Source organism: Pseudophryne corroboree, chromosome 8 (assembly GCF_028390025.1).
Source record: "Pseudophryne corroboree isolate aPseCor3 chromosome 8, aPseCor3.hap2, whole genome shotgun sequence".
Classification (NCBI taxonomy): Eukaryota; Metazoa; Chordata; class Amphibia; order Anura; family Myobatrachidae; genus Pseudophryne; species Pseudophryne corroboree.
Window position 1 is genome coordinate 185,228,951 of NC_086451.1, and position 27,159 is coordinate 185,256,109.

The 27,159-nt window shown below is 47.2% G+C and overlaps 1 protein-coding gene and 1 pseudogene across 2 annotated transcripts in view; one reads left to right on the forward strand and one right to left on the reverse strand.

The window, feature by feature from the left end:
- GLA (galactosidase alpha) overlaps positions 1–27,159 on the forward strand; it is a 649,316-nt gene that overhangs the window by 460,442 nt on the left and 161,715 nt on the right. The window lies entirely within an intron of this gene.
- Positions 4,166–4,284, reverse strand: LOC134951792 (5S ribosomal RNA; annotated as a pseudogene).

The following is a 27,159-nucleotide window of genomic DNA, read 5'->3' on the forward strand; positions in this document are numbered from 1 at the left end:
TACCTGGACTTATGGTGGCTGCATTTAACAGCATGGCTTTTGAGGCCGCTCTCCATATGCAGAGGTATTCCCAAGTCCGTTGCCCCCACCATGCTCAGGGCAAGGAAACCGGTGACTGCCACCCAATATCATATTTGGTGATCTTATTTGGCATGGTGTGAGGCCAGGGTTTCTCCATCGCTTTCTTCTATCATCCCGATCTGCTCCTTTTCATCCAAAAGGGTTCGAGCGCTGGTTTATGCATGGGATCGCTGAAGGTTCAGGTGTCGGCCTTGTCCGTCTTTTTTTCAGAGACATATGGCTCTTTTACCTGAGTGTCACACCTTTCTCCAAAGAGCTGTTTGCGTGCAACATCCTTTTGTTCCACCTACAGCTTTGTGGGACCTCAATTTTGTGCTGACCTTTTTACAGTCTTCCACGTTTGAGCCATTGGAGGAGGTGTAACTTAAGTTCCTGTCTTGGAAGACAGTCCTCTTGTTGGCTTTAGCATCAGCTAAGAGGGTCTTGGAGTTTGGGGCCTTGTCCTGCAGACCTCCTTAACTCCTCTTTCATGATGATAGGACAGAGCTTCGTATGAAGCCAGCTTTCCTTCCCAAGGTGGTTTCTGCATTCCACATCAACCAGACGATTGTGGTCCCGGTGTTGTCGTATGACATCATGTCTACTCACTCAATGGATGTGGTTCGGACTCTCCGTATCTATGTAGCCTGTACTGTAGCATTGCGCAAATCAGATGCCTTATTTGAGCTTTATGATGCTACTCAGCGCAGTTGGCCTGTTTCTAAACAGATGTTGGCCAGATGGATCCGGCTGGCCATCCATCAAGTTTATATTACCAGTTATCATCTATGTGCATTTCACACGCTCGGTGGGCACTTTTTGGGCTGCATGTAGAGGTGCGGTCACAATCCTGTCTAAACTCATATCATTTGATGACTTACCTCTGCCATCTGTCCTGAATCCTGCATATTTTCTGCTCACTGGGATAAAAAGCTAACCAGTACCATGAGTTCCCTCAGTGCTGAGTTCTCTGTCTGGAAGGTAAGACTTGCTAACAAGCTGCACCTATGCTGTTTAACCTTCTGTGTGAATACTGAATTTAGCAAGTTTCTTCATGCTGTGCCTACACAGCATTATCCGTGTTGTCATTATACTATGTGCCTCCCTGACTCCAGTGGTCACCAGATACAGTCTCCGCTGACTCTGTGGCCATTACTACCTCCAAGTGGTCCCACAACGCTGGCGTTCCCTCCAAAACCAGCTATGGACGTCTCCATGACAGTTCCTGTCAGCTGACCTTCCTGGGCTCTGTCCGGTACCACTTCCTCGTCATGTGAATCCCTCATCCAGTCAGCAGTGAGCAAGGGATATAAGTTCCAAGTCCCGGCACTGGCAAGCTGTCAGTGCTTTGTTGTCTCTCAGCCTGGAGTGAGCTCCAGTATCTCCTGCTGGTAAAGACTTAGGGGCTATTCAGACCTGATCGGTGCTGTGCGTTTTCGCACAGCAGCGATCAGGTCTGAACTGCGCATGCGCCGACGCCGCAGTGCGCCGGCACATGGCAGACAGCCGACGGCTGCCTTAGCCTTGCGATTGCCTCTGCCTGATTGACAGACAGAGGCGGTCACTGGGTAGGAGGGGGCAGGCCGTCAACATTTGGCCGCCATTTAGGGGGCGCGGTCCAGGCAATGCAGGCATGTCCGAGCTATTGGGGGGCGGGCCACGGCGGCTGCGCAATGTCACACGCAGCCACTGCAACCCGGCCAGCAACGAGTAGCTCCCTGCCATGCTGACAATAAACATAACACAACATGTGTGTAACCACAACTAATGACTGCAGATACAGTACGCATTCTCTACGGACTAAGAGAAATGGATTTACTGGTAGGTATTAAAATCCTATTTTCTCATATGTCATAGAGCACAGGTTCTCAAACTCGGTCCTCAGGACCCCACACAGTGCATGTTTTGCAGGTTTCCTCACAGAATAGCAAGTGAAATAATTAGCTCCACCTGCGGACCTTTTAAAATGTGTCAGTGAATAATTAATACACCTGTGCACTTGCTGGGTTACCTGCAAAACATGCACTGTGTGGGGTCCTGAGGACCGAGTTTGAGAACCACTGTCCTAGAGGATGCTGGGGTCACATTAGAACCATGGGGTTATACCAAAGCTCTAGAACGGGCGGGAGAGTGCAGATGACTCTGCAGCACCGATTGACCAAACTTGAGGTCATCATCGGCCACGGTATCAAACTTGTTAAACTTAGCAAAAGCGTTTGATCCCGACCAAGTAGCTGCTCGGCAAAGCTGCAACACCGAGACCGACGCTAACTCAGACACCCGCCTTGCAGATGCCAAGGCCAACAGGATGACCACTTTCCAAGTGAGGAACTTCAACTCCACCTTTTGTAAAGGTTCAAACCAATGTGATTGAAGGAACTGCAACACCACATTAAGATCCCATGGTGCCACTGGAGGCACAAATGGAGGTTGGATGTGCAACACGCCTTTCACGAAAGTCTGAACTTCTGGAAGGGAGGCCAATTGTTTCTGAAAGAAAACTGATAAGGCTGAAATCTGTACCTTAATTGAGCCCAATTTTAGGCCCGCATCCACACCTGCTTGTAGAAAATGGAGAAAACGTCCTTGCCGAAACTCTTCCATAGGAGCCTTCTTGGATTCACACCAAGAAACATATTTTCTCCAAATACGGTGGTAATGTTTAGACGTTGTAATAGGTCCTCGCGCAGAGGAAGAGGCCAGGGATCTCCTATGAGTAATTCCTGAAGATCTGGATACCAAGCCCTCCTTGGCCAGTCTGGGACAATGAGGATCGCCCAAATCTTTGTTCTTCTTATGATCTTTAGAACTTTTGGAATGAGTGGAAGTGGAGGGAATACATACACAGACTGAAACACCCACGGTGTCACCAGTGCAACCACTGCAATTGCTTGAGGGTCCCTTGACCTGGAACAATATCTCTGAAGCTTCTTGTTGAGACGAGATGCCATCATGTCTACTTGAGGAACTCCCCAACAATTTGTCACCTCTGCGAAGACTTCTTGGTGGAGGCCCCACTCTCCTGGATGGAGATCGTGTCTGCTGAGGAGATCGCTGACAGAGCGCTTGTATGCTTTTCTGCCCAGCAGAGAATCCTTGTGGCTTCTTCCATCGCCGCACTGCTTTTCGTTCCGCCCTGGCGGTCTATGTACGCTACTGCTGTTACATTGTCCGACTGGATCAGTACGGGTAGATCTCGAAGAAGATGTTCCGCTTGCAGAAGGCCGTTGTAAATGGCCCTTAACTCCAGAACGTTTATGTGGAGACAAGTTTCCTGACTTGACCATCTTCCTTGGAAGTTTACTCCCAGCGTGACTGCCCCCCAGCCTCGGAGGCTTGCATCCGTGGTTACTAGGATCCAGTCCTGGATCCCGAACCTGCGCCCCTCTAGGAGGTGAGAGCTGTGCATCCACCACAGGAGTGAGACCCTGGTCTTGGAAGACAGGATTATCCTCCGGTGCATGTGTAGGTGATACCCGGACCACTTGTCCAACAGGTCCCAATGGAACACTCTGGCATGGAACCTGCCAAACTGAATGGCCTAGTAGGCCGCAACCACTTTCCCCAGCAACCGAATGTGTTGATTGATTGACACTCTTGCTGGTTTCAGAACTTATAACAAAGAAAGAAAAAGTATGACTCTTGTTGGGGCGCATTCTTGTTGTATCTTAGTGTCTAATGATTAGTGATGTGTCTAAGAAATGATCAATTCTTTATTTCTACTCTTAAAATAAATGGGAACGCAGCACAAAACAAAACTCAATAATGAGGATTAACATAAGTAAATGTTGACATTCCAACAGAGGAAAAAAGCATTCAGATCTTAATTATGCTTAGATAAATGCATATTGGAAGATAGCTACATACCATGCTGCTTCCGTCTGCCAAAGATCTGTACAAACTGTGTTTGTATTAATAAAGCCCTAAATAGGGTTGATTTCGAGAGAGGGAACACCCCCAGACTGAGATCTAACCCTGATAATTGGAGTCTGTCTTAGAGAAATTTCGTTCGATGGACAAGAGTGGGATCTTAACACTGAAAAATAGTGAGAATAAGTAGAAGTGGTGATCCTGCTGTTAGTGTTATCCCACAGGGAATGCGGTCTTCCTACTGCACTGGGTATTCCCTAGCGGTCGCCCGTCTAGGTACTGACCTAGCCCACCTCCGTTTAGCTTCCAAGATCGGACGAGATTGGGCGTGAGCGTAGGGGTATGGTCGTAGGAAGACTTGCCCTGTGTCACTAATGAGAGTGCACCGAAACAGAGGAATGGGTTTTCTTCTGAGAGAGGGGTGAGGGAAAAGATGGGGAGAAAGAATGGGATAGATCTTATGAGCGTGAATCTGCTGTCCTCGTTAGACGGGAGAAACGTGTCTCCTGGGGGACACGTTCACCAGAATCGTGGATGAGAGTTCACGGAAAAAAGAAAAGAATGGAAAGGGCAAGAAAGAGAAAGAAGATTGACATTGGTGTTGGAACCACTGCAATGAGTGTTACGATATTGAGCAAGGACCAATATTGCCGTGCTGTAAAAATAGTAAGAATAATCTGACAGGAGGAATGAGGTATTGAAAGACCCCCTGAGGACGTGTAACTACAGTACCTGCGGTGGACCTGATACAAGACCACACACCACCACTAGTCCTGACTGTAGGCTTTATAGGTTATACAATGGAGCGCCAGTGATATTAGTAGGTATAGTATTCAATTTTAAACACAATAAATCATGAACTGAAGCATCCAAAAAACCTAATTAGTTGTGCCGATTTCAGTCTCTAGAACCACATGCAATTTATCAAAAAAGCGTAATATACACAGGACTCGACAGGATTAGGACAAAATGAAAAAATGAAAAAACACACAGTTTGAGATGCTTTAAACAGACTTAACTGCGGGACCACATTCCACCTGTCCCTATGAGTTTAATGAGGGATTGAGCAGATATGGAGTATAAAGTATACCTGAGGATGCCTGCAATCACAAAGTAGGACGTTTTTCCTGCACCTAGCAGTATAAAAGCTAAGGCGTCAGAACTGGTATTTATAGAGCAAATGATAGTTAGGTATTGCCTCAAGCTTAGTTATAATACCCCTGGGAAAATTCACAATGGAAATGTGCAAAAAGGAATCTCACTAAGCTAGTGATAATTTAGGTTTAAGCCAAAAAAAAAGCCGTTCATTACTACAAGTAAATGTCAAATATCACCCATGCAGTCTTCAGGTAGAAGAGGGGCCCGCAGGAAAGAGGGGAAAACGCGTTTCACCCGGTCACGGGCTTGTTCACTTCCATGGAGCTGCTCTAATAAACTTGAAAATGTCATGATTATAAGACGCGCACCAAGTAAAGTAAGAATTCCAGACCCTATGGTAAATCCGAGCAGCAGCCGGCTTACGGGCCTTCAACATAGTATGAATGACCGCCTCAGAAAAACCCTTGGCCCTCAAGACGGAAGCTTCAAGAGCCATGCCGTCAAAGCCAGATGGGCCAAGTCCTGGTAAACACAAGGGCACTGTACGAGGAGGTCTGGTCGTTGTGGAAGTAGAATGGGATAATCTAGCAAAAGGCCCTGTAGATCAGAGAACCAGTGCCGTCTGGGCCATGCTGGGGCGATCAGAAGTAGGATTCCTCCTTCTTGCTTGAACTTCTTTATTACTCCGGGCAGGAGTGACACCGGAGGGAACACGTACGGCAGCCGAAATTTCCATGGAATTGCCAGAGCATCCACGAATGCTGCTTGAGGATCCCTTGTCCTTGCTCCGAAGACTGGAACCTTGTGATTGTGTCGAGATGCCATCAGGTCCACATCTGGAAGGCCCCACTTGTCCACGAGAAGTTGAAAGACTTCCGGATGGACACTCCACTCTCCGGCTGTACGTCCTGATGACTGAGAAAGTCCGCTTCCCAGTTTAGGACTCCCGGAATGAACACTGCAGATATGGCCAGCAGATGGCATTCTGCCCACTGAAGAATCCGTGATACTTCCCTCATTGCCATGCTGCTTTGAGTGTCGCCTTGATGATCGCCACCGTGGTGGCGTTGTCCGATTGCACTTGAACATGTCTGTTCTGTATCAAATGCTGGGCCAGGTTCAGTGTATTGAACACCGCCCGCAGTTCCAGAATGTTTATCGGGAGACTCCTCCTCGGTCCACCGACCCTGAAGGGAGTGTTGTTCCAATATCGCGCCCCAACCTCTCAGACTGGCATCCGTCGTCAGCAGGACCCAGTTGGATATCCAGAAGGGACGACCCCTGCTCAATAGATGGTCCTGAAGCCACCAGCTCAGTGACAGGCGGACCTCCGGAGACAAGGAGATCATTTGAGATCTGATCCGGTGAGGCAGGCCATCCCACTTGGCAAGAATTAACTTCTGCAGAGGGCGAGAATGAAATTGAGCATACTCCACCATGTCGAAAGCTGACACCATGAGACCTAGCACTTGCATTGCTGAATGTATCGATACTTGCGGACGAGATAGGAGGCATCGAATCCTGTCCTGAAGCTTCAGGACTTTCTCCTGAGACAAGAACAACCGCTGGTTGTGAGTGTCCAATAACACTCCCAGGTGCACCATGCTCCGAGCATGAACCAGGGAAGATTTCTTGCAGTTGACTAGCCACCCGTGGGCTTTCATGCACTGGACAGTCAGATCTAGATGACGCAGGAGAATTTCTGGGGAATGTGCCAGGATCAACCAATCGTCCAGGTACGGCAGCAGGATCTTGACCCCTTGACGGCGGACTACAGCCGTCATTACCGCCATTACTTTGGCGAAATTGGTAATGAAGGTTGCCCACCGCAAACCTCAGGTACTGCTGATGTGACATTGCAATAGGAATATGCAGGTAGGTATCCTGTATGTCCAGGGAGACCATATAGTCCCCAGGCTCCAAGGCCAGAACAGTAGAGTGTAGAGTTTCAATACGAAACTTGAAGACCCTCACATACTTGTTCAAGGACTTGAAAGTGAGAATGGGCCGCGAGGACCCGTTCGGTTTCGGGACTAGAAACAGCGGTGAATAGTACCCCTTGCCTCTCTGAGCCAGAGGCACCTGTACTACCACTCCTGTGGTCAGGAAGGATTGTACCACCGAATGAAGAGTGTTTGCCTTCACCAGGTCCAAAGGGACATCTGTCAAGCAAAATCGATGAGGGGGACGTTTCTTGAAGGATACGGCATAACCGCGAGTGACAACTTCCCTTACCCAGGCATCTGAAGTGGTCTTCAACCATTCCTGGGAAAAACCTAGAAGCCGGCCCCCACCCTGGGATCCCCCAGGAGGGAGGCCCACCCCGTCACGCGGCAGGCTTGTCAGTTTTGGAAGCAGGCTGACGGGCAGCCCATGCCCGTTTTGGTTTGGCCTTGGCAGGTTTGGAAGTACGAGCTTGTTTCGGGTACGCCTGACCTTTTGCTTTACCTGGAGGACGAAACTGCCGAGAGAAAGTACTTTTAGCCTTCTGTGCAGAAGGAGCCGTTCTTGGTAGGCAAGCTGTTTTAGCAGAAACCAGGTCAGCCACAATCTTACTGAGGTCTTCTCCAAAAAGAATGTCTCCCTTAAAAGGAAGCACCTCCAGGGTTTTCTTAGAATCCATTCTCACCGACCAGGATCTCAACCAATGGATACGTCAAGCCAAGATGGACATAGTGGCAGCCTTGGCCACCAGCACCCCGGCATCGGAAGCCGCCTCAAGGTAAAGAGAAGCAGTGACAATATATGAGAGACATTGTCTGGCATGATCAGAAGCATTGGAAGGTAGGTCCGCCTCCAGCTCCTGAGCCCATGCTTCAACAGCTTCAGCAGCCCATGTCGCTGCAATGGTTGGTCTATGCATAGCCCCCGTTAGGGTATAAATCACTTTCAAACAACCCTCCACATGTCTATCCGTCGGTTCCTTCAGAGAGGTGATGGTAGTCACTGGCAGAGCTGAGGAAACTACCATGCGTGCAACATGAGAATCTACAGTCGGAGGAGTTTCCCAATTTTCTCTGACGTCCTAAGTGGATGCTGGGGACTCCGTCAGGACCATGGGGATTAGCGGCTCCGCAGGAGACAGGGCACAAAAATAAAAGCTTTAGGACTAGGTGGTGTGCACTGGCTCCTCCCCCTATGACCCTCCTCCAAGCCTCAGTTAGGTTTTTGTGCCCGGCCGAGAAGGGTGCAATCTAGGTAGCTCTCCTGAGCTGCTTGGAATAAAAGTATAGACTTAGGTTTTTTTTATTTTCAGTGAGTCCTGCTGGCAACAGGCTCACTGCATCGAGGGACTAAGGGGAGAAGAAGCGAACTCACCTGCGTGCAGAGTGGATTGGGCTTCTTGGCTACTGGACATTAGCTCCAGAGGGACGATCACAGGCCCAGCCATGGATGGGTCCCGGAGCCGCGCCGCCGGCCCCCTTACAGATGCTGAAGACAGAAAAGGTCCAGAAATCGGCGGCAGAAGACGTCCATGTCTTCATAAAGGTAGCGCACAGCACTGCAGCTGTGCGCCATTGCTCTCAGCACACTTCACACCGCGGTCACTGAGGGTGCAGGGCGCTGGGGGGGGGCGCCCTGAGACGCAATGAAAACACTATATATGACTAAAAATACATCACAAATAGCTCCTGGGCTATATGGATGTATTTAACTCCTGTCATTTTACCTCAGAAAAAGCGGGAGAGAGGCCGCCGAGAAGGGGGCGGAGCCTATCTCCTCAGCACACAAGCGCCATTTTTCCACACAGCTCCGCTGGTAGGAAGGCTCCCAGACTCTCCCCTGCACTCCTGCTACAGAAACAGGGTAAAAAAGAGAGGGGGAGCACTTATTTGGCTAGATATAGATATATTGCAGCTATAAGGGATAGACACTTATTTAAAAGGTTGTCCCTATACATATATAGCGCTTTGGTGTGTGCTGGCAAACTCTCCCTCTGTCTCCCCAAAGGGCTAGTGGGGTCCTGTCCTCTATCAGAGCATTCCCTGTGTGTGTGCTGTGTGTCGGTACGCGTGTGTCGACATGTATGAGGAGGAAAATGGTGTGGAGGCGGAGCAATTGCCTGTATTAGTGATGTCACCCCCTAGGGAGTCGACACCTGACTGGATGGTCTTATTTAAGGAATTACGTGATAGTGTCAGCACTTTACAGAAAACTGTTGACGACATGAGACAGCCGGCAAATCAGTTAGTGCCTGTCCAGGCGTCTCAGACACCGTCGGGGGCTCTAAAGCGCCCATTACCTCAGTCGGTCGACACAGACACGGACACGGACACTGACTCCAGTGTCGACGGTGAAGAAACAAACGTATTTTCCAGTAGGGCCACACGTTACATGATCACGGCAATGAAGGAGGCTTTGCATATTTCTGATACTACAAGTACCACAAAAAAGGGTATTATGTGGGGTGTGAAAAAACTACCCGTAGTTTTTCCTGAATCAGAAGAATTAAATGAAGTGTGTGATGATGCGTGGGTTTCCCCCGATAAAAAACTGCTAATATCTAAGAAATTATTGGCATTATACCCCTTCCCGCCAGAAGTTAGGGCGCGTTGGGAAACACCCCCTAGGGTGGATAAGGCACTCACACGCTTATCAAAACAAGTGGCGTTACCGTCTCCTGATACGGCCGCCCTCAAGGAACCAGCTGATAGGAAGCTGGAAAATGTCCTAAAAAGTATATACACTCATACTGGTGTTATACTGCGACCAGCGATTGCCTCAGCCTGGATGTGCAGCGCTGGGGTGGCTTGGTCGGATTCCCTGACTGAAAATATTGATACCCTTGACAGGGACAGTATTTTATTGACTATAGAGCGTTTAAAAGATGCGTTTCTATATATGCGTGATGCACAGAGGGATATTTGCACCCTGGCATCAAGAGTAAGTGCGATGTCCATTTCTGCCAGAAGATGTTTATGGACACGACAGTGGTCAGGTGATGCGGATTCCAAACGGCACATGGAAGTATTGCCGTATAAAGGGGAGGAGTTATTTGGGGTCGGTCTTTCGGACCTGGTGGCCACAGCAACAGCTGGAAAATCCACCTTTTTACCCCAACTCACCTCTCAGCAGAAAAAGACACCGTCTTTTCAGCCTCAGTCCTTTCGTCCCCATAAGGGCAAGCGGGCAAAAGGCCAGTCATATCTGCCCCGGGGTAGAGGAAAGGGAAAAAGACTGCAGCAGACAGCCTCTTCCCAGGAACAGAAGCCCTCCACCGCTTCTGCCAAGTCCTCAGCATGACGCTGGGGCCTTACAAGCGGACTCAGGTGCGGTGGGGGGTCGTCTCAAGAGTTTCTGCGCGCAGTGGGCTCACTCGCAAGTAGACCCCTGGATCCTACAGGTAGTATCCCAGGGGTACAGATTGTATTTCGAGACGCCTCCCCCTCGCAGGTTCCTGAAGTCTGCTTTACCAACGTCTCCCTCCGACAGGGAGGCAGTATTGGAAGCAATTCACAAGCTGTATTCCCAGCAGGTGATAATCAAAGTACCCCTCCTACAACAGGGAAAGGGGTATTATTCCACACTATTTGTGGTACCGAAGCCAGACGGCTCGGTGAGACCTATTCTAAATCTGAAATCTTTGAACACTTACATACAAAGGTTCAAATTCAAGATGGAGTCACTCAGAGCAGTGATAGCGAACCTGGAAGAAGGGGACTATATGGTGTCCCTGGACATCAAGGATGCTTACCTTCATGTCCCAATTTGTCCTTCTCACCAAGGGTACCTCAGGTTCGTAGTACAGGACTGTCATTATCAGTTTCAGACGCTGCCGTTTGGATTGTCCACGGCACCCCGGGTCTTTACCAAGGTAATGGCCGAAATGATGATTCTTCTTCGAAGAAAAGGCGTCTTAATTATCCCTTACTTGGACGATCTCCTGATAAGGGCAAAGTCCAGGGAACAGTTGGAGGTCGGAGTAGCACTATCTCGGGTACTGCTACAACAGCACGGCTGGATTCTAAATATTCCAAAATCGCAGCTGATCCCAACGACACGTCTGCTGTTCCTAGGGATGATTCTGGACACAGTCCAGAAAAAGGTGTTTCTCCCGGAGGAGAAAGCCAGGGAGTTATCCGAGCTAGTCAGGAACCTCCTAAAACCAGGAAAAGTGTCAGTGCATCATTGCACAAGGGTCCTGGGAAAAATGGTGGCTTCTTACGAAGCGATTCCATTTGGCAGATTTCACGCAAGAACTTTTCAGTGGGATCTGCGGGACAAATGGTCCGGATCGCATCTTCAGATGCATCAGCGGATAACCCTGTCTCCGAGGACAAGGGTGTCTCTTCTGTGGTGGCTGCAGAGTGCTCATCTACTAGAGGGCCGCAGATTCGGCATTCAGGATTGGATCCTGGTGACCACGGATGCCAGCCTGAGAGGCTGGGGAGCAGTCACACAGGGAAGAAATTTCCAGGGAACGTGGTCAAGTCTAGAGACTTCTCTCCACATAAATATACTGGAGCAAAGGGCAATTTACAATGCTCTATGCCTAGCAAGACCTCTGCTTCAAGTTCAGCCGGTGCTGATCCAGTCGGACAACATCACGGCAGTCGCCCACGTAAACAGACAGGGCGGCACAAGAAGCAGGACGGGAGAGTGGGGACTTCACCCAGAAGTCTTCCACATGATTGTGAACCGTTGGGAAAGACCAAAGGTGGACATGATGGCGTCCCGCCTCAACAAAAAACTGGACAGGTATTGCGCCAGGTCAAGGGACCCTCAGGCAATAGCTGTGGATGCTCTGGTAACACCGTGGGTGTACCAGTCAGTGTATGTGTTCCCTCCTCTTCCTCTCATACCCAAGGTACTGAGAATTATAAGACGGAGAGGAGTAAGAACTATACTCGTGGCTCCGGATTGGCCAAGAAGGACTTGGTACCCGGAACTTCAAGAGATGCTCACAGAGGACCCATGGCCTCTGCCGCTAAGAAGGGACTTGCTTCAGCAAGGACCCTGTCTGTTCCAAGACTTACTGCGGCTGCGTTTGACGGCATGGCGGTTGAACGCCGGATCCTAAGGGAAAAAGGCATTCCGGAAGAGGTCATACCTACCCTGGTCAATGCCAGGAAGGAGGTGACCGCACAACATTATCACCGCATTTGGCGAAAATATGTGGCGTGGTGTGAGGCCAGGAAGGCCCCCACGGAGGAATTTCAACTGGGTCGATTCCTGCATTTCCTGCAAACAGGAGTGTCTATGGGCCTCAAATTGGGGTCCATTAAGGTTCAAATTTCGGCTCTGTCGATTTTCTTCCAGAAAGAATTGGCTTCAGTTCCTGAAGTCCAGACATTCGTCAAGGGAGTACTGCATATACAACCCCCTTTTGTGCCTCCAGTGGCACCGTGGGATCTCAACGTAGTTCTGGGATTCCTCAAATCACATTGGTTTGAACCGCTCAAATCTGTGGATTTGAAATTTCTCACAAGGAAAGTGACCATGCTGTTGGCCCTGGCCTCGGCCAGGCGAGTGTCAGAATTGGCGGCTTTGTCTCACAAAAGCCCATATCTGATTTTCCATTCGGACAGGGCAGAACTGCAGACTCGTCCTCAGTTTCTCCCTAAGGTGGTTTCAGCGTTTCACCTGAACCAACCTATTGTGGTGCCTGCGGCTACTAGGGACTTGGAGGACTCCAAGTTGCTAGACGTTGTCAGGGCCCTGAAAATATATGTTTCCAGGACGGCTGGAGTCAGGAAAACTGACTCGCTGTTTATCCTGTATGCACCCAACAAGCTGGGTGCTCCTGCTTCTAAGCAGACGATTGTGCGTTGGATTTGTAGTACAATTCAGCTTGCACATTCTGTGGCAGGCCTGCCACAGCCAAAATCTTTAAAGGCCCATTCCACAAGGAAGGTGGGCTCATCTTGGGCGGCTGCCCGAGGGGTCTCGGCTTTACAACTTTGCCGAGCTGCTACTTGGTCAGGGGCAAACACGTTTGCAAAATTCTACAAATTTGATACCCTGGCTGAGGAGGACCTGGAGTTCTCTCATTCGGTGCTGCAGAGTTATCCGCACTCTCCCACCCGTTTGGGAGCTTTGGTATAATCCCCATGGTCCTGACGAAGTCCCCAGCATCCACTTAGGACGTCAGAGAAAATAAGAATTTACTTACCGATAATTCTATTTCTCGTAGTCCGTAGTGGATGCTGGGCGCCCATCCCAAGTGCGGATTGTCTGCAATACTTGTACATAGTTATTGTTACAAAAATCGGGTTGTTATTGTTGTGAGCCATCTTTTCAGAGGCTCCTCTGTTATCATGCTGTTAACTGGGTTCAGATCACAAGTTGTACAGTGTGATTGGTGTGGCTGGTATGAGTCTTACCCGGGATTCAAAATCCTTCCTTATTGTGTACGCTCGTCCGGGCACAGTGTCCTAACTGAGGCTTGGAGGAGGGTCATAGGGGGAGGAGCCAGTGCACACCACCTAGTCCTAAAGCTTTTATTTTTGTGCCCTGTCTCCTGCGGAGCCGCTAATCCCCATGGTCCTGACGGAGTCCCCAGCATCCACTACGGACTACGAGAAATAGAATTATCGGTAAGTAAATTCTTATTTTTACATAGCTCCGCAGAGAGAGGATAGCGAGCCAACAGTCTCTTATGCGGTGTGGATTTTGTTCCCGGATTTTCCCAGGATTCCTGACGTATGTCAGCCAGGTGTTGAGAATGAGGTAAAATCAGGATTTTGGTACTTACCAATAAATCCCTTTCTCCAATTCCACAGGGGCCACTATAACCATGTGACTAGCTCCTCCCCTACTATGTCCCCCCTACAAGCCAGTCTAGTTAAAACTGTGCCCGAGGAGAGCTGGAATAGACCAACGTCAAAGTAGAGGAGGTTCGCTAAGCCAACTAAAACAAGATAATACCAAGGAAACCCGGAAATATAGGGTAATAGGAACAAAAGGCACAGTCACACAGTGATATGCAACCCGATAATTGTAGAAGGAGGAAACAGCGCTGGGTGGGCGTCCAGTGGCCCCTGTGGAATCGGAGAAAGAGATTTATCGGTAAGTACCAAAATCCTGATTTCTCCTTCATCCACTAGGGGCCACTGGAGTGCAGATACAATGGGGACGTCCCAGAGTTCCCAAGATGGGAGGGAAAGTGCTGAGAGTCCTGCAAAACCGCTCGGCCAACCTGTGGCACAGAGGCCGCAAAAATGTCAAATCCGTAAAACGTGATAAACGTATGATGTACCGACTAAGCGGCATCGCAACATGAAGCATTCATGCAAACCCCGTGGACGGCCGCCCCCGAAGGTCCCCCAGAGCACGTGGAGTGTGCCGAAATGGAAAACGAAGGCTCTCGAGCAACCGCCAAATAAGACTGTCTAATGGACAGACGTCTCCAATGGCCCAACGTCTGCTGGGACCCCGGCCATTTAGGACGGGAGCATCGTACAGAACAAAGAAGAAATCAATTTGTCGAATAGCCGAAGACCTCTGTAGAGAGAGTCGGCGAGCCCTGACAACATCCAAAAAGGGCCGAAAACACAAGTGTCAGATTTATATGAAAAGCGGACATCACCCCTGGAAGAATCGACAGCTGAGTATGAAGCTCAGCTGTAACCTTATTCTAAAAAGAGGGGCTGCCGGTAGAGTACTCCTTGCAAGAGAGCCCGAACTTCCGGCAGCCATGCTAATTTCCTTTGGAAGAAAACCGAAAGAGCAGAGACGTGAAATTCAGGTCAACCTAGTCGAAGCGCAGCCGAGCAAACCACCCGGAGAAACCAAAGCGGCTAAATGAAAAACCCTCGTCACCCACACCAAGCTACGTAAAGTTTCCAAAAGTGGCAACAGTGAGACGAGGTAACAGACTTCCGAAATCGGGGCTCAGTAGGTATAACCGAACTAGGGAACTCCTTCCTTCTGAGAAGGTCTCGTGAACAGCCACGCCGTTAAACGAAACCTGGGTAAGACTGAACAAAGAAAAGGACCCTGTTGAAGTAGACATTCCCGCAGATGGTAGGAGCCGAGGCTCCTCTACTGACAACAGGTGTAGGGTGGATCTTCAAGTCATGCGCGACCAAATTGGAGTCACCGGAAGGACTAGCACTCATTCTCCCTTTATGTGTTGCAGAAAGTGAGGAAGAAACAGAAAAGAAGGAAAGATAGACTAACCAGAAACTCCAAGGAGCAGTGAGCGCATCCTCAGCTACTGCCACCAGAGCTCACGTCCGAGAGTAGAAAAGGGTTCAAGAGTCAGTCAGAATGCCATGAGGTCGATCCGAGTTCTCCGCCAACAGCGGACCAGCTGACAAAACTCCTGGGAATGTCCACTCACCCGGGTGCCTGACCTGGCGGCTTGACCTGGAATGAAGATTGTCGTCCTCTGTTCAGAAAAGAATGTAGGTGACCTCTCCCAGTGCCGTCACTTGGCTGAAGAGAGACAGACCGAGTTGAGAACCATCCCTAAACACAGAAAAACAGTACGAGGAGTATAAATGGGACCCGATTCGAATCAGAAGATCCTGGATCCTCCGGATATTCAGAAGCAACCTAATCTGCAGAGTGGATTTCCAGCAGTGGATTGTCCAGTTAGGGAACAAACATCACTCCCTGCCTATGAAGTAGTGCTATCCTGTGACCTTCATGAACACGGTGGGAGCGGAAGAGAGACCGAGCGGAAAGGTCTGACAGTGGAACTAAGTATCCTGTACCACGAATCGGAGAAAAGCCCGATGAGGAAGCCCAATGGAAACCAGTAAACAGGCATCCCTGATGACTAAGGACGCCTAAAACCCCTTTTTTCTTCAAACTAGCAATCGCAGACTTAAAGGATGTTAAGTTCAGAATAGGCCTGGCCGAGCCATCTGGCTTCGGCACGGGGAAAAAAACAAAGACCTGAGAAAATGCCCCGATTCCAATGATGTGCGGAAACAGGGAACTGCACCCTTGCGGTCAGTAGCATCTGGAACACCGCCTGCAGTACGACTCTCTTGACGTCGTAAACTGGCAGACCCGTGGTGAGGGACCCCTGAGGCGGTTGGACTCCAAAATCGAGTATGTAACCACCCATGATGCGAAACCTAACCCAAGCATACTCAGGCCTCCCAGAAAAACCACAGATATGCGCCCACCCTGGGATATCCCAGGTGGGAGGGAGGGCTGACCTGCGGTCGGTGTGTTGGAGGACCTATAATCAGACTGGTTTGAGGATGCTGAAACTCTGCCTCAGCCTCTTACTTTGAGATCCCTTGGTGACGGATACCGCCCCTGTCATGGACTCGAAAACCTGGAAAGGGCACAGAAAGATCTAAAGGAAAGACCGGTATAGGTCCGTCTTGGAGCTGGAGCAGCAGTAGGGGAAAGAAAAGTGGACTTACCCCCAATGGCCTGAAAGATCCAGGCAGGAAGATCCTTCCCGACTAGGCCCGTAATGAACCTGCTGCTCTTAGGTTTCAATATCCGCCTGTCACTGTCGCAGCCCCAAAGGTTGTTGGGTTAAGACAGCCCAAGCGGAAATGCAGGCTCCGAGTATACAGACGTCCTTGGTGACCTTAAAAGAATATAAAGCAGAATCAGGACTCTGATCTGCCCAAGGAATCAGGTGATCCAAACAATCCGGTAACCTAGAGGACAATTGTTCCACAACCTACCTGCTCCAGACAAGGTAGAACCCCTGCTGCCGCATACCCCAGGAAACGGCAGTTTCTTGGACCGGCGTTACATCGAGGGGTATACCCTTGGAGAGGTCTGATATCGTTTCCTGCTATCTGTGGGGAAAGGATAGTGAAACAAAGGAATAATAAAGGGAAGGCAACACCCGCCCTGTATGTAGTGTACTGCTAATTAGGAAGAAAAGGTGCAATACATGTTTCTCAGAGGCTCCGCTGGTTTCACAAAATGGCGGTCAGCCAGTGATGAAAGCTGGGATGAAATGTTATGTGGCAAGGCGGAGTTATGTGGAAATATGAACCCAGGTCTGTACCTGGATGTTCTGTTATTATAAAACATTGCAGAAGTGTGTAGTTCTATCCACTATATATGGTATTGCAACAGTATGTGTATATATATATATATATATATATATATATATATATATATATATATATATATATATATATATACACACACACACACACACAGGTTGAGTATCCCATATCCAAATATTCCGAAATACAGAATATTCCGAAATACGGACTTTTTTGAGTGATAGTGAGATAGTGAAACCTTTGTTTTTTGATGGCTCAATGTACACAAACTTTGTTTAATACACAAAGTTATTAAAAATATTGTATTAAATGACTGACAGGCTGTGTGTATAAGGTGTATATGAAACATAAATGAATTGTGTGAATGTACACATGCTTTGTTTAATGATAAAAAATATTGTCTAAAATTACCTTCAGGCTGTGTGTATAAGGTGTATATGTAACATAAAAGCATTCTGTGCTTAGATTTAGGTCCCATCACCATGATATCTCCTTATGGTATGCAATTATTCCAAAATACGGAAAAATCCGATATCCAAAATACCTCTGGTCCCAAGCATTTTGGATAAGGGATACTCAACCTGTATATATATATATATATATATATATATATATATATATATATATATTGTGACAAGAACACTGGGATAGTGTTTGAGGGCAGGTATGTTTGTCCCAGGTTCTTGTCTTACATGTTTTAAAAAAAGTGTTAACTTCTAGGAAAAATGCTTTTGGTTTTGTCAGAACCTTTTCAGTTTGCTGTAAAAGCTGGGTATAGGCTCTAAGAGAGAGATAAGGAGAGTTCTAGACATTGGGCCCAGTTCGGGTCTTTGGCCTCACAGAGGGCTAATCAGGGTTTCAGCTGTATAAGTGTGTTATAGGGCTGCTAGCCTGATTAGTAGGGGCAGACTGCCTGGGAAGGCTGCAGGATCTGTGTGTGAGAGACACGTTTTCTGATGCAAGTAAGCTATACAGTATGTACTGAAGAACTCTGTGTTTTGTTTAGTGACAGTTAGGAATATCTTATGTTTAGTTAGTGCCGGACAGGCAAGGTATTTTTATTTTGGGGTTTGTTTTATTTTCTGTTTCAATAAAACTGGCCGGGGTCAGTTGTACCAGAAACTGGACTTGTGTTGTTCCTCAGCTGCTGCATGCGGCCATATTCCCCAGGAAAAGGCGCCTTGCACCCCTACAGTGTTACAACTTGGTGGAGAATGCGAGCACACCGTTCTACGCATAAGTGAAAGCAGCAGCAGGTGGCAATGGAGGAAAATAGGAGACAACAGCAGGTGGCAATGGAGGAAAATAGGAGACAACAGCAGGTGGCAATGGAGGAAAATTGGAGACTACAGCAGGAGGCCAACAGACAGCAGCAGGTGGCAATGGAGGAAAATAAGAGACAACAGCAGGCAGTTGTTGATGAACTTTACAGGCAACAGCGTCAGGATAGAGAGGCCTTAGCAGAAGTGGTGCAGAGACTTGCAGCTCGGGTTGGAGATGTGGCCGTCAGTGCTCCAACCAGCTCTAGTTCTATACGGGCCAGTCACTTCCTGCAGAAAATGACAGAGGCTGATGATGTGGAGGCCTATCTGACCACGTTTGAAAGGACTGCCGAGCGTGAGAACTGGCCGAAAGCACAGTGGGCCAGTCTGCTGGCACCTTTCCTGTCAGGTGAGCCCCAAAAAGCTTACTTTGATTTAAGCCCTGCTGAGGCTCGGGACTATGATAAACTAAAGACTGAGATCCTGACCCGCCTGGGAGTCACGCTGTCAGTACGAGCACAACGGGTGCACCGTTGGCTGTACGCCATGGAGAAGCCTCCGCGCTCCCAGATGCACGACCTTATTCAGCTAACAAAAAAATGGCTACAGCCAGAGACATTAACTGGTCCCCAGATGGTGGAAAGAGTCGTCATGGACCGCTACTTGAGATCTTTGCCCATGGTCCTGCGCAAGTGGGTGAGCCATGGAAACCCGGGTACTGCTGACCAATTAGTGGACATGGTAGAGAGGTATTTGGCAGCAGAGGAACTACTGATGACCACCCAGCAACCCATAGATCCTCGACAGCGCCCTTCAGTAAAGACTGGTAAGACTGTTCCGTGGGAAAACGTTGCTGGGCGGTTAAGAGAACGCAAGGCGGGAGAGACTGTAAACACTGGCCCTGGAAACAGGCCAATGGGGCTAGAACGGTCTATGCTGCCCAAACGGGTTGATAATCGTGTGATTAAATGTTTTAGGTGTGGTATGCCAGGTCATGTTATTGCCAATTGCCCAGTCACGCAAGAACCCATGCAATGTGATGCTGCCTTTGAATGTCGCAGAATGTCTTTCTTTGCTAGGTTAGCCTGTACTGTGGTACCTTCACCTGAGCTGGAAAAACAAATGTGTGATGTGTTCTTAGAGGGTAACCGGGTAGAGGCCTTGCTAGATTCAGGAAGTTTAGTTACCCTCGTGAAAGCTGGGTTAGTGAACCCCTTAAAGGTCCAGCAAATACCTATTGGGGTAACTTGCATACATGGGGATACCCAACATTATGCCACTGCTGAGGTGAATATAGAAACTTGTTGTGGGTCAGCAATAATTAAAGTGGGACTGGTCCCTACCTTGGTGCATGAGGCCATAATAGGGAGGGATTTTCCTCATTTTTGGAAACTGTGGGAATCACGGTTATCTACAGATGTGAGAAGTAAAAAGCCAGTTGATAATACCGGTGATTTTATGGATGTACGTGGGTCTTCAGAACTTTCTGGCCCTTTGCCTTTTGCTAGTTTGGCTGGGGAAGTGACAGATGGGGAGTCCAGTGAGGACCCTCTTGCTGGGAACAGAGACATAGTAGTTAGAACGGAAAGCGTGCCTGACCTGGAGGTAAAGAAGGATCTGTTTGCGTCTGAACAGTTAAAGGATCCTACCTTAATAAAGGCTAGAGAGAATGTTAAGATTGTTAATGGGGAACCTGTGGTACCAGGTGACAGGGTTACGTATCCCCACATGGCCATCTGTAATGAGCTCTTGTACCACATTGTCAAAAGGGGTGAGGATGTGGTGGAACAGTTGGTAGTTCCCCAGCCTTATCGGAGAACGGTACTAGATTTAGCTCATAGTCACGTTACCGCAGGACATTTAGGGGCAGAAAAAACCACTGAAAGAGTTTTACAAAGGTTCTTTTGGCCAGGGGTTTATAAAGAAGTGTCTGAATATTGTTCTTCCTGTCCTGAATGCCAGTATCATGCCCCTAGACCCCATTTCAGGAGCCCACTAGTTCCCATGCCTATTATAGAGGTCCCGTTTGACAGAATAGCCATGGATCTCGTGGGGCCCTTGTTAAAGTCTGCTCGGGGCCATCAGTATATGCTGGTAATTATGGACTATGCCACTCGATATCCTGAGGCTGTCCCTTTACGCACTATCACAACCAAGGCGATAGCTAGGGAGCTGGTGCAGGTATTTAGTAGAGTGGGAATACCAAAAGAAATTTTGACTGACCAAGGTACTCCATTTATGTCAAGGATCATGAAAGAATTGTGCAAGTTATTTAAGGTCACTCACCTCAGGACGTCCATCTACCATCCCCAAACTGACGGGTTGGTGGAAAGGTTTAATAAAACATTAAAAAGTATGTTAAAAAAGGTTGTTGAGAGAGATGGGAAAAACTGGGATTGTTTGTTGCCCTACTTGTTAATGGCCATCAGAGAAGTTCCTCAGTCCTCTACGGGGTTTTCTCCATTTGATTTGTTGTATGGTAGACACCCCAGAGGGCTGTTGGATATTGCCAAAGAGACGTGGGAAGGACAGCCCACTCCTTATAGAAGCGTTATTGAGCATGTAACACAAATGCAGGATAGGATTGCAGCCGTGGTACCTGTTGTCAGAGAGCACATGGAACAGGCCCAAAGTGCTCAACAGAGGGTCTATAACCGGAGTGCCAAGATACGGGAATTTGCTCCTGGAGATAGAGTTCTTGTTTTGGTACCCACTGTGGAAAGCAAATTCCTAGCTAAATGGCAGGGTCCATTTGAGATTAGGGAAAAAGTGAATGAGGTTAATTACAAAGTATACCAGCCGGGAAAGAGAAAACCCGAACAGATCTACCATGTTAACTTAATCAAACCCTGGAAAGATAGGTTGTCTCTGTCAGCGGAGCCTTGCCCTTCGGTGTCTTCACCCCGGTTGCTTCCCGCAGTGAAGGTGTCAGAGACATTATCAGCTGATCAGAACAATCAGGTTAAAGAATTTCTCATCCAAAATAGGGAGGTATTTTCAGAGCTGCCTGGCCGAACGACCATAATAAAACATGACATTGTCACAGAACCAGGGGTCAGGGTTCATTTAAAGCCATATAGGATTCCTGAAGCTCAGCGAGAAGCTATTTCTAAAGAAGTTAAAACCATGTTAGAACTTGGAGTCATAGAGGAGTCTAACAGTGAGTGGTCCAGTCCCATAGTGCTCATCCCGAAGCCCGACGGTAGCATACGCTTCTGTAATGACTTTCGTAAGTTAAATGAGGTGTCCAAGTTTGACGCATACCCCATGCCCCGTGTGGATGAGCTTGTAGAAAGGCTGGGAACAGCCAGGTTTCTCACCACATTGGACCTGACCAAAGGTTACTGGCAAATACCTTTATCTGATAGCGCCAAAGAAAAAACAGCCTTTTCGGTTCCGGAGGGGCTGTACCAGTATAAGATGTTACCCTTTGGGTTGCATGGGGCTCCAGCAACCTTTCAACGGGCGATGGATAAAATTTTGAGGCCCCATAGAAAATATGCAGCTGCCTATTTGGATGATGTGGTAATTCACAGTAAAGACTGGGGGTCCCATTTGGTTAAAGTACAAGCAGTACTGGACTCAATCAGAGAGGCAGGGTTAACTGCTAACCCAAAGAAGTGCTGCCACGCAATGGAGGAGGTCAAATACTTGGGCTTCACCATAGGCAGAGGTCTGATTAGGCCCCAATTGAATAAAGTTGATGCTATTCAAAACTGGCCTCGTCCAGTGAATAAAAAACAGGTAAGGGCTTTTTTGGGAATTACTGGGTACTATAGACGGTTTATTCCCAATTTTGCGACCACAGCGGTGCCGTTGTCAGACCTTACCAAAGGGAAGCAGTCAAATGTGGTGAAATGGAACCCTGATGCAGAAAAGGCGTTCCAAGCGTTAAAAGTGGCTTTGTGTTCACAACCGGTGTTGATAACACCAGATTTTTCAAAAGAATTTGTGGTACAGACAGATGCCTCAGAGGTAGGGATAGGTGCTGTGCTGTCCCAAACCAGAGATGGGGACGAACACCCTATCATTTATTTGAGTAGGAAACTCAATGAGCATGAAAAAAGGTATGCCATTGTGGAAAAGGAGGCTTTGGCCATTAAGTGGGCACTAGATACCTTGAGATATTACCTCTTGGGTAGACAATTCAGACTAGTGACGGATCATGCCCCTTTAAAATGGATGTATGTAAATAGAGGCAAGAATGCTCGGGTAACTAGATGGTTTCTAGCGTTGCAGGATTTTAAGTTTACTGTTGAACATAGACCGGGAACACAATTGGCCAACGCAGATGCATTGTCTCGCATCTTCTGTTTGGGGGCTACAAGTGTTCCGGCCCCTAGGTCGAAACAGGGGAGGGGGATATGTGACAAGAACACTGGGATAGTGTTTGAGGGCAGGTATGTTTGTCCCAGGTTCTTGTCTTACATGTTTTAAAAAGTGTTAACTTCTAGGAAAAATGCTTTTGGTTTTGTCAGAACCTTTTCAGTTTGCTGTAAAAGCTGGGTATAGGCTCTAAGAGAGAGATAAGGAGAGTTCTAGACATTGGGCCCAGTTCGGGTCTTTGGCCTCACAGAGGGCTAATCAGGGTTTCAGCTGTATAAGTGTGTTATAGGGCTGCTAGCCTGATTAGTAGGGGCAGACTGCCTGGGAAGGCTGCAGGATCTGTGTGTGAGAGACACGTTTTCTGATGCAAGTAAGCTATACAGTATGTATTGAAGAACTCTGTGTTTTGTTTAGTGACAGTTAGGAATATCTTATGTTTAGTTAGTGCCGGACAGGCAAGGTATTTTTATTTTGGGGTTTGTTTTATTTTCTGTTTCAATAAAACTGGCCGGGGTCAGTTGTACCAGAAACTGGACTTGTGTTGTTCCTCAGCTGCTGCATGCGGCCATATTCCCCAGGAAAAGGCGCCTTGCACCCCTACAGTGTTACAACTTATATATATATATATATATATATAAAACAATAGTGCAAAATAGCGCTGCTACCTAAATAACAAGACTAGTATCATTAAAAATTAAAACAGTCAATAACACTTCCCCTATTTATGGGGGCTGCTACAAGGGTCCTCTTGTATGAACTCTATTTCAAAAGTCCAAATAAGTAAAATGTACAGAATGGTAGAACCCAGCGCCTTCTGTGTTATGCAAACTCCAAGTGCAAATTAAATACTTATATGCGTACCGCATCCCATGTGGATATCAAGCATGTTCTATAAATTGTAGTTCTCCTGATGTCGGTCCTGTAGCTTTCCCACTAACTTCGTGGACGGTCCGTATGAAAATTAGAAGAATACCACAAAATAGTGTAATATTGCCAGCGTATATGAAGGTGTGCATAAGTGAATTTTCTGATGTGATTGGTAATAGTGCCTTTAAATAAACAGTGCACCCAGTGTCATAATAGAATGACTGTGAGAAAGTGCACACCGCCTGTAGTAATATATATAAGTACCCTCAGGACTTGTAAAACTTGCATGTAGGAATAACTTTGTATGGTTCTTCTCCTGTGGTTCTTGTTGGGGACCCTTAGAAATAAAATAGAGTCTCCCAAAGTCGGGAAGAAGAGCCCATAGTGTAGTACTTTTGAAAATTTAATATAGACAAAAACTTATAGAACACATAAAAAACATAAGAATTGGACCCGTACAATGTAAAAAATTATAAAAGCTTATCTGTAATCCTTTTAGAGGAGTGGATCATCTACCCAACGCATTTCGTCCTTTTGGTTTTCTAGGACTTCATCAATTACCCCTTGATGAAGTCCTAGAAAACCAAAAGGACGAAACGCGTTGGGTAGATGATCCACTCTAAAAGGATTACAGATAAGCTTTTATAATGGGCTCTTCTTCCCGACTTTGGGAGACTTTATTTTATTTCTAAGGGTCCCCAACAAGAACCACAGGAGAAGAACCATACAAAGTTATTCCTACATGCAAGTTTTACAAGTCCTGAGGGTACTTATATATATATTACTACAGGCGGTGGGCACTTTCTCACAGTCATTCTATTATGACACTGGGTGCACTGTTTATTTAAAGGCACTATTACCAATCACATCAGAAAATTCACTTATGCACACCTTCATATAAGCTGGCAATATTACACTATTTTGTGGTATTCTTCTAATTTTCATACGGACCGTCCACGAAGTTAGTGGGAAAGCTACAGGACTGACATCAGGAGAACTACGATTTATATCACATGCTTGATATCCACATGGGATGCGGTACGCATATAAGTATTTAATTTGCACTTGGAGTTTGCATAACACAGAAGGCGCTGGGTTCTACCATTCTGTATATATATATATATATATATATATATATATATATATATATATATATAGTGATGAGCGGGTTCGGTTTCCGAGAAACCGAACCCCCCCGAACTTCACCCTTTTTACACGGGTCCGAGCCATACTCGGATTCTCCCGTATGGCTCGGTTAACCCGAGCGCGCCCGAACGTCATCATCCCGCTGTCGGATTCTCGCGAGATTCGGATTCTATATAAGCAGCCGCGCGTCGCCGCCATTTTCACACGTGCATTGAGATTGATAGGGAGAGGACGTGGCTGGCGTCCTCTCCGTACTAATACGAGACAGTTGATCTGATTGCTTGTTTATTATTTTACTATAATTGTGGGGAGGATTGGGGAGCAGCTGTTAGGAGGAGTACAGTGCAGAGTTTTGCTGATAAGTGACCACCAGTTTTTTATCCATTCTCTGCCTGAAAAAAAAGCTCCATACCATATCTGTGCTCAGTGTGCTGCATGATATATCTGTGCTGAGTGCTCACACTGCTTAATTGTGGGGACTGGGGAGCAGCTATAGCAGGAGTACAGTGCACAGTTTTGCTGACAGTGACCACCAGTATACGTTTGTCTGCCTGAAAAACACTCCTGTGGTGGCTTTTTTTTATACTAGTTTAGCAGTTTGCTGACAGTGTCCACCAGGTCCATTATACTGTATATAGCAGTACGGTAGGCCACTGCTGTATCTACCTCTGTGTCGTCACTCGTCATCCATTAAGTATACTATCCATCCATCTACATTGTATATCTGTGGTGGCTTTTTTTTTATACTAGCAGTTTGCTGACAGTGTCCACCAGGTCCATTATACTGTATATAGCAGTACGGTAGGCCACTGCTGTACCTACCTCTGTGTCGTCACTCGTCATCCATTAAGTATACTATCCATCCATCTACATTGTATACCTGTGGTGGCTTTTTTTTTATACTAGCAGTTTGCTGACAGTGTCCACCAGGTCCATTATACTGTATATAGCAGTACGGTAGGCCACTGCTGTACCTACATCTGTGTCGTCACTCGTCATCCATTAAGTATACTATCCATCCATCTACATTGTATACATGTGGTGGCTTTTTTTTTATACTAGCAGTTTGCTGACAGTGTCCACCAGGTCCATAATACTGTATATAGCCGTACGGTATGCCACTGCTGTACCTACCTCTGTGTCGTCACTCGTCATCCATTAAGTATACTATCCATCCATCTACATTGTATACCTGTGGTGGCTTTTTTTTTTATACTAGCAGTTTGCTGACAGTGTCCACCAGGTCCATTATACTGTATATAGCAGTACGGTAGGCCACTGCTGTACCTACCTCTGTGTCGTCACTCGTCATCCATTAAGTATACTATCCATCCATCTACATTGTATACCTGTGGTGGCTTTTTTTTATACTAGCAGTTTGCTGACAGTGTCCTCCAGGTCCATTATACTGTATATAGCAGTACGGTAGGCCACTGCTGTACCTACCTCTGTGTCGTCACTCGTCATCCATTAAGTATACTATCCATCCATCTACATTGTATACCTGTGGTGGATTTTTTTTTATACTAGCAGTTTGCTGACAGTGTCCACCAGGTCCATTATACTGTATATAGCAGTACGGTAGGCCACTGCTGTACCTACCTCTGTGTCGTCACTCGTCATCCATTAAGTATACTATCCATCCATCTACATTGTATACCTGTGGTGGCTTTTTTTTATACTAGCAGTTTGCTGACAGTGTCCACCAGGTCCATTATACTGTATATAGCAGTACGGTAGGCCACTGCTGTACCTACCTCTGTGTCGTCACTCGTCATCCATTAAGTATACTATCCATCCATCTACATTGTATACCTGTGGTGGCTTTTTTTTATACTAGCAGTTTGCTGACAGTGTCCACCAGGTCCATTATACTGTATATAGCAGTACGGTAGGCCACTGCTGTACCTACCTCTGTGTCGTCACTCGTCATCCATTAAGTATACTATCCATCCATCTACATTGTATACCTGTGGTGGCTTTTTTTTATACTAGCAGTTTGCTGACAGTGTCCACCAGGTCCATTATACTGTATATAGCAGTACGGTAGGCCACTGCTGTACCTACCTCTGTGTCATCACTCGTCATCCATTAAGTATACTATCCATCCATCTACATTGTATACCAGTATATATAGTAGTAGGCCATTGCTATTGATACTGGCATATAATTCCACACATTAAAATATGGAGAATAAAAATGTGGAGGTTAAAAAAATAGGGAAAGATCAAGATCCACTTCCACCTCGTGCTGAAGCTGCTGCCACTAGTCATGGCCGAGACGATGAAATGCCATCAACGTCGTCTGCCAAGGCCGATGCCCAATGTCATAGTACAGAGCATGTAAAATCCAAAACACAAAAGTTCAGTAAAATGACCCAAAAATCAAAATTAAAAGCGTCTGAGGAGAAGCGTAAACTTGCCAATATGCCATTTACGACACGGAGTGGCAAGGAAAGGCTGTGGCCCTGGCCTATGTTCATGGCTAGTGGTTCAGCTTCACATGAGGATGGAAGCACTCATCCTCTCGCTAGAAAAAAGAAAAGACTTAAGCTGGCAAAAGCCCAGCAAAGAACTGTGCGTTCTTCGAAATTA